Raw genomic sequence first — 9,142 nt, 5'->3', positions numbered from 1 at the left:
AATGGAAGGGGCAGGAAGCTGGCGTTGGATGCCAATTTTGCTCTACTATTATATATTGCTGGAAAGCTCTGGAAGTCTGCTTTCTATAGCCGTTGAGACCGGACCATTTAGAGTTCTGTAGCCCCAAAAAATCTCTTTCGAATGCAGGTAGGTCAGATTTGGACAACATCTACAGTGCTTTCTCTCTCTGAATCAGACTTCTGCTCTAGCTCCTCAATTTCAGCCAGAAAATACCTGAAATTTCTCAAAAACACAAAAACTCATAGTAGAATCCAAAAATGTGAATTTAACACTAAAACCTATAAAAACTAAAAAAAAACTAAATTAATACTACTAAAAACTATATGAAAATGATGTCAAAAAGCGTATAAAATATCCGCTCATCACAACACCAAACTTAAACCGTTGCTTGTCCCCAAGCAACTAAAAATACAGTAGGATAAAAAGAAAATTAAGACACAATAAATTTCTAAGTTTCAAATGAAGCATAGTTAAAATCAGATGAGCAGGACTTAGTAGCTTTTTGCTTCTGAATAGTTTTGGCATCTCACTATCCATTGAAACTAAGAGATGTTGGCATCCTTAGGAACATAGAATCCAGATGATATCATTGACTCTCCTAGTTAAGTTTATTTTGATTCTTGAACACAGCTTTTTGAGTCTTGGCCGTGACCCTAAGCACTCTGTTTTCCAGTATTACTACCGGATACATTCATGCCACAGACACTTTACCAACGTGAACCTTTTCAGATTGTGACTCAGCTTTGCTAGAGTCCCTAGATAGAGGTGTCCAGAGTTCTTTAACACACTCTTTTGCTTTAGACCACGACTTTAACCGCTCAGTCTCAAGATTTTCACTTGACACCTTCATGCCACAAGCACATGGTTAGGGACAGCTTAGTTTAGCCGCTTAGGCCAGGATTTTATTCATTTGGGCCCTCCTAACCACTGATGCTCAAAGCCTTAGGCCCTTTTGGCCTTTCCTTTTGGTTTAAAGGGTTATTGGCTTTTTGCTCTTGCCTTTTGGTTTAAAGAGCTTTTGGCTTTTTCTGCTTGCTTTTTATTTTTTTTCGGCATTTTTTCTTTCTTGCATGCATATATATGTTTTTTTTTTTTGCAACATGCTTTTTCTTTTGCTTTTTGTTGTTTTTTCTTGCTTCAAGGATCAATTTTTAGATTTTTCAGATTATCAATAATATTTTTTCTTTTTTCTTATTCTTTCAAGAGCCAACATTCTAAAGTTACAACTTCAAATATGCACTGTTTAATCATGCATTCAGAAAACAAAAGTAAATGACACCACATCAAACTAATTAAACTAATCTTATTTTAAACTTGAAATTCATGCATCTCTCAATTCTTTTCAAATAAATTTTTTTTATTTTAAGCAAGGTGAGAGATATATGGAACATTTTACAACTTTAAGACATCGATGCAAATGATCATACAACTAGGACAAGAGAACAAATAAACAGACAAAAAGAAAATAGAAAAATAATAGGAAAGGAGTAAAAGAGAACAAATCCACCTGAATGATGGTGGCAAATGCTCCTCCTTGAGGATCCAATATGATGCTTGGTCTCTTCAATGTCACTCCTTTTTCTTTGTTGAGGCAGCTGCATGGGCTCATGTGAATGCTCTCTAGTTTGCTCCATCTTCTTCTTCTAAATTTAAGAGTGGTAGAAGTCACAAAGCAGAGCTTTTGCAACACCAAACTTAAGAGTTTTGCTCGTCCTCGAGCAAATATGATCACTGGGGAAAAAGGTGGGATAGGTGGAGCTTCCGTGGGACCTCTTGGACCTGAGAGGCTAGGGAATACCAAATTCTCTACTTCTCTGCACTGGCGTTTGAACACCCAGGGGCTGCTCCCTGCGGGGTGTTCAACGCCAGTAATGCTCCCCTCTTGGGGTGTTAAACGCCCAGCAGGGCTTCCTGGCTGGCGTTCAACTTTGACACTTTACTTGGAGTGTTCTGTTTTCACTGTTGTGAATCTTGTCTCTTGACTGATGCACATGATCATGACTCTAAAAAAGAGAAACAAAATAAAAATAAATGGTTAAGTAAAGTTGGGTTGCCTCCTAACAAGTGGTCTTTTAAAGTCACTAGCTTGACCTTTAGCTTCTTATGGAGGTGAGTATGGGCTCAGATTTTCACCCCTCACCGTGAAGACAACTCTCATGCCAGGTGAGAGGCCTTCAGTTGGGACTTTCTTGTCCTTCCAGCCTTTAGGTACTTTCTTCTTAGTACCTTTATGCTTAGAGCTTGTTGATGGCTGCCCAACACCAAACTTAGAATTGATGTCTGTGGGCTCTGCAGAGCTCTGCACAAAAAGAGAGCGTTGGCACACTAGGTATTGCACAGTTATCCCTCTTTTAGGGGGAGAATGGAGGTGAGGCATCTTGAATAAGATGTGATACTCCCCTAACTTTACGGTTAGTTCTCCCTTAGCCACATCAATGATAGCATTGACTGTGGCTATGAAACGTCTTCCAAGGATGACATAGTCATCCTCATCCTTTCCTATGTCCAAGACTATGAAGTTTGCAGGAATGTAGTGGTTTTCAACTTTAACCAAGACATCCTCCACAAAGCCATATGGCTTCTTCAAAGTTTTGTCTTCCATCTCTAAAGAGACGTGTGCCACTTGTACCTCAAGTATGCCCAGCTTCTCCATTACAGATAGTGGCATGAGGTTGGTGCTTGACCCTAGGTCACATAGAGCCTTTTCAAAGGTCATAGTGCCTATGGTGCAAGGAATCAGAAAGTGTCCAGGATCTAGAAGCTTCTGAGGTAGCTCTTGCTGAACCAAAGCATGGAATTCTTTGGTGAGCAGTGGAGGTTCTTCCTCCAGAGGCTTTGTACCGAATAGTTTGGCATTCAGCTTCATAAGAGCTCCTAGGTATCGAGCAACTTGCTCTTCCCTAGTGTCTTCATCGTCACTTGAGGATGAGTAGTCATCAGAACTCACACACTGCAGAAGTGCATTCAAAGGAACCTCAATGTATGGTTTTCTTTGGTTCTGAGATAGAGGGTTCTTAAGTGGCCTTTAAGCACTCAAGGGGTGTGCTTTCACTAGCATTCAACGCTGGCTCTATCAGTTTATTGGGCATTAAACGCCCTTGTTGTCCACCCTGACTGGCGTTAAACACCAGTCCCTCTAGCATTCTGGGTGTTGAACGCCTAGCAGGGATGTCCTTTCTAGCGTTTAACGCCAGCTTCCCTATGCTGGTGGGTGTTGAACACCCAGTTAGGGGTTCCTCACTGGCTTTCAGCGCTAGAATGACTACCTGGTTGGGCGTTGAATGCCCAGTTAAGTCTTCTTTATTGGCGTTCAACACCTTCCCATTTTCTTCCAATTCGGCCTCAACCTCCATGGTTATGGCCTTGCACTCTTCTCTAGGATTAACCTCAGTATTACTGGGAAGAGTGTCAGGAAGGGTCTCAGAGATCCTCTTGCTCTATTGACCAACTTGTACCTCCAAGTTTCTAATGGAGGACCTTGTTTAACTAATGAAACTGTGAGTGGTCTTAGTGAGGCTAGAGACCAGAGTGGCTAAGTCAGAAAGGCTCTGCTTACTGGTCTCTGGTGCACGAAATTGTGATGTCCAGGCTCAAACTATTCCTGGCACGTGAGCAACTTGGTACGCGTAATCGTGATTACACATTCAGAATTTGTCACAACTTCGATACAACTGACCAGCAAGTGCACTGGGTCGTCCAAGTAATACCTTACGTGAGTAAGGGTCAAATCCCACGGAGATTGTTGGTATGAAGCAAGCTATGGTCACCTTGCAAATCTCAGTCAGGCGGATATAAAATAATCATGGAGTTTTTGAATAATAAATAATAGGGATAGATATACTTATGCAAATCATTGGTAGGAATTTCAGGTAAAAGAATGGAGATGCTTTCGTTCCTCTGAACCTCTGCTTTCCTGCTATCTTCATCCAATCAGTCTTACTCCTTTCCATGGCTGGCTTTATGCAAGGGCATCACCATTGTCAGTGGCTACATCCCCTCCTCTCAGTGAATAATATGCTCACGCACCCTGTCACGGCACGGCTATTCATCTGTCGATTCCCGATCATGCTGGAATAGGATTCACCCTCCTTTTGCGTCTGTCACTAACGCCCAACAATCGCGAGTTTGAAGCTCATCACAGTCATTCAATCATTGAATCCTACTCGGAATACCACAGACAAGGTTTAGACTTTCCGAATTCTCTTGAATGCCGCCATCATTCTAGCTTACGCCACGTAGATTCCGGTTAAGAGATCTAAGAGATATTCATTCTAGCTTATTTCATGTAGAACGGAGGTGTTTGTCAGGCACGTGTTCATAGGGGAGAATGGTGATGAGCGTCACACATAATCATCACCTTCATCACGTTCTTGGGTGCGAATGGATATCTTAGAAGCGAAATAAGATGAGTTGAATAGAAAACAGTAGTACTTTGCATTAATCTTTGAGGAACAGCAGAGCTCCACACCTTAATCTATGGAGTGTAGAAACTCTACCGTTAAAAATACATAAGTGAAAGGTCCAGGCATGGCCGAGATGGCCAGCCCCTAAAGCGTGATCAATAGTCTCCTAAGAGGAATAATGGATTAAAACTGAGACCAAAGATGTCAAAAAGACTAGTAAAAGGTCCTATTTATAATAAACTAGTCACTAGGGTTTACATGAGTAAGTAATTGATGCATAATTCCACTTCCTGGGCCCACTTGGTGTGTGTTTGGGCTGAGCTTGAGTGTTTCACGTGCAGAGGCCATTTGTGGAGTTGAACGCCAGCTTTTGTGCCAGTTTGGGCGTTCAACTCTGGTTTTGGCTCCTTTTCTGGCGCTGGACTCCAGATTTGGGCAGAGAGCTGGCGTTGAACGCCAGTTTACGTCATCTATTCTTAGCCAAAGTATAGACTATTATATATTTCTGGAAAGCCCTGGATGTCTACTTTCCAACGCAAGTGGATGCGCGCCATTTCGAGTTCTGTAGCTCCAGAAAATCTACTTTGAGTGCAGGGAGGTCAGAATCCAACAGCATCAGCAGTCCTTTTTCAACCTCTGAATCTGATTTCTGCTCAAGTCCCTCAATTTCAGCCAGAAAATACCTGAAATCACAGAAAAACACACAAACTCATAGTAAAGTCCAGAAATGTGAATTTAACATAAAAACTAATGAAAACATCCCTAAAAGTGACTAGATCCTACTAAAAACATACTAAAAACAATGCCAAAAAGCGTATAAATTATCCGCTCATCACAACACCAAACTTAAATTGTTGCTTGTCCCCAAGCAACTGAAAATCAAATAGGATAAAAAGAAGATAATATACTATAAATTCCAAACTATCAATGAAACAGAGCTTCAATCATATGAGCGGGACTTATAGCTTTTTGCCTCTTGAATAGTTTTGGCATCTCACTTTATCCATTGAAGTTTAGAATGATTGGCATCTATAGGAACTTCAGATTTCGAATAATGTTATTGACTCTCCTAGTTCAGTATGATGATTCTTGAACACAGCTTCTTTATGAGTCTTGGCTGTGGCCCTAAGCACTTTGTTTTCCAGTATTACCACCGGATACATAAATGCCACAAACACATAAGAGGGTGAACCTTTTCAGATTGTGACTCAGCTTTGCTAAAGTCCCCAATTAGAGGTGTCCAGGGTTCTTAAGCACACTCCCTTTTTTTTGCTTTGGACCTTGACTTTAACCGCTCAGTCTCAAGTTTTCACTTGACACCTACACGCCACAAGCACATGGTTAGGGACAGCTTGGTTTAGCCGCTTAGACCAGGATTTTATTCCTTTTAGGCCCTCCTATCCACTGATGCTCAAAGCCTTGGGATCCTTTTTATTGCCCTTGCCTTTTAGTTTTAAGGGTTATTGGCTTTTTGCTCTTGCCTCTTGGTTTTAAGAGCTTTTGGCTTTTTCTGCTTGCTTTTTTCTTTTTCTTTCTATATTTTTTTTTCGCCTTTTTTTTTTTTTGCAAGCTTTGTTCTTTGCTGCTTTTTCTTGCTTCAAGAATCATTTTTATGATTTTTCAGATTATCAAATAACATGTCTCCTAGTCATCATTCTTTCAAGAGCCAACATATTTAACATTCTTAAACAACAACTTCAAAAGACATATGCACTGTTCAAGCATACATTCAGAAAACAAGAAGCATTGTCACCACATCAATATAATTAAGCTAAGTTCAAGGATAAATTTGAAACTCATGTACTTCTTGTTCTTTTGAATTAAAACATTTTTTATTTAAGAGAGGTGATGGATTCATAGGACATTCATAACTTTAAGACAAAGTTACTAACTACTAATGATCATGTAATGAAGACACAAACATAGATAAGCACATAACATAGAAAATGAAAAACAGAAGAAAGAAGAACAAGGAATGAATCCACCTTAGTAATGGTGGTGTTTCCTTCTTGAGGAACAAATGATGTCCTTGAGCTCTTCTATGTCTCTTCCTTGTCTTTGTTGCTCCTCCTTCATTGCTTTTAGATCTTCTCTGATTTCATGAAGGGTGATGGAGTGCTCTTGATGTTCCACCCTTAGTTGCTTCCAATAATTGTGTGGAAGAAAATATATCCCCTGAGGTATCTCAGGGATCTCTTGATTTGCAGTCAAATATTCTACCACTGAGCTATAGACCCTTGATGGAAGCTTTTGTCTTCCCTTTTCTCTTTCTAGAGGTTTCTCTGGCCTTAGGTGCCATCAATGGTTATGGAAAAAAACAAAAAAAGCTATGCTTTTACCACACCAAACTTAGAATGTTGCTCGCCCTCGAGCAAAAGAAGAAAGATTAGAAGAATAAGAAGAAGATATGGAGGAGATGGATGGGAGTGTGTATTCGGCCATATGGGTGGGATTGGGTGGGAGAGAGATGTTGAATTTTGAAGGTAGTGGGTGTATGGATGTGAGTGGTAAATGGAAAACAGAAGGGATGATCATGAATGGAAAGAGAGATGATGAGGTAGGTGGGGATCCTGTGGGGTCCACAGATCCTGAGGTGTCAAGGCATTTACATCCCTGCACCAATTTAGGCATGTAAAATGCCCTTGCACACAACTCTGGGCATTCAGCGCTAGGTTGGTGCCCATTTTGGGCGTTCAACGCCCATTTGCTGCCATTTCTGGCGTTGAACGCCAGAACCATGCTTGTTCTGGGCGTTCAACGCCAGGATGCTGCCCATTCTGGGCGTTCAGCGCCAGAACCATGCTCTGTTCTGGCGTTTGAACGCCAGACAGATGCTCCTCCAGGGTGTGATTTTTCTTCTGCTGTTTTTGATTCCGTTTTTGATTTTTTTGTTTGTTTTGTGACTCCACATGATCATGAACCTATAAAGACATATAACTAAGAAAAATATAGTCAGATAAATAAAAATTAGGTTGCCTCCCAACAAGCGCTTCTTTAATGTCAATAGCTTGACAGTGGGCTCTTATGGAGCCTCACAGATGTGCAGAGCTTTGTTGAGACTCTCCAACACCAAACTTAGAGTTTGGATATGGGAGCTCAACACCAAACTTAGAGTTTGATTGTGGCCTCCCAACACCAAACTTAGAGTTTGACTGTGGGGGCTCTGGTTGACTCTGCTTTGAGAGAAGCTTTTCATGCTTCCTCTCCATAGTTGTAGAGGGAGATCGTTGAGTTTTGAACACAAGGGAGTTCTCATTCCATTGAAGGACTATTTCACCTCTGTCAACATCAATCACAACTCTTGCTGTGGCCAGAAAAGGTCTTCCTAGGATGATGGATTCATCCTCTTCCTTTCCAGTATCCAGGACTATGAAATCAGCAGGGATGTAAAGGCCTTCAACCTTTACTAACACGTCCTCTACTTGTCCATATGCCTGTTTTCTTGAACTATCTGCCATCTCTAATGAGATTCTAGCAGCTTGCACCCCATAGATTCCCAGTTTCTCTATTACAGAGAGGGGCATGAGGATTATCCCTGAACCAAGGTCACACAGGGCCTTAAAGATCATGGTGCCTATGGTACAGGGTATTATGAACTTTCCAGGATCCTGTCTCTTCTGAGGCAATGTCAGTTGATCCAGATCACTTAGTTCATTGATGAACAAGGGAGGTTCAACTTCCCAAGTATCAATGCCAAATAATTTGGCATTCAGCTTCATGATTGCACCAAGAAACTTGGCAATTTACTCTTCAGTAACATCCTCATTCTCCTCAGAAGAGGAATACTCATCAGAGCTCATGAAGGGCATAAGGAGGTTCAATGGAATCTCTATGGTCTCTAGATGAGCCTCAGATTCCTTTGGTTCCTCAGAGGGAAGCTCCTTATTGGTCACTGGACGTCCCAGGAGGTCTTCCTCCTTGGGATTCACGTCCTCTACTCCCCTTGTAGGTTCGGCCATGGTGCTTATGTCAATGGCCTTGCACTCTCCTTTTGGGTTCTCTTCTGTATTGCTTGGGAGAGTACTAGGAGGGATTTCAGTGATCCTTTTACTCAGCTGGCCCACTTGTGCTTCCAAATTTCTAATGGAAGACCTTGTTTCATTCATGAAACTTACAGTGGCTTTAGATAGATCAGAGACTAGATTTGCTAAATTAGAAGCATTTTGTTCAGAGTTCTCTGTCTGTTGCTGAGTGGATGATGAAAAAGGTTTATTATTGTTAAACCTGTTTCTTCCACCATTATTAAAGCCTTGTTGAGGCTTTTGATCCTTCCATGAGAAATTTGGATGATTTCTCCATGATGAGTTATAGGTGTTTCCATAAGGTTCACCTAAGTAATTCACCTCTGCTATTGCAGGGTTCTCAGGATCATAAGCTTCTTCTTCATAAGAAGCCTCTTGAGTACTGTTGGATGCAGCTTGCATTCCATGCAGACTCTGAGAGATCATATTGACTTACTGAGTCAATATTTTATTCTGAGCCAATATGGCATTCAGAGTATCAACCTCAAGAACTCCCTTCTTCATAGGCGTCCCATTACTCACAGGATTCCTTTCAGAAGTGTACATGAACTGGTTATTAGCAACCATGTCAATGAGTTCTTGAGCTTCTGCAGGCGTTTTCTTTAGGTGAATGGATCCACCTGCAGAAGTGTCCAGTGACATCTTTGATAGCTCAGATAAACCATCATAGAATATATCCAGGATGGTCCATTCTGA

This window comes from Arachis hypogaea, chromosome 14 (genome assembly GCF_003086295.3).
Source record: "Arachis hypogaea cultivar Tifrunner chromosome 14, arahy.Tifrunner.gnm2.J5K5, whole genome shotgun sequence".
NCBI classification, from domain to species: domain Eukaryota; kingdom Viridiplantae; phylum Streptophyta; class Magnoliopsida; order Fabales; family Fabaceae; genus Arachis; species Arachis hypogaea.
The sequence above is the reverse complement of the archived record's forward strand: the minus strand, read 5'-3'. Positions refer to the sequence as shown.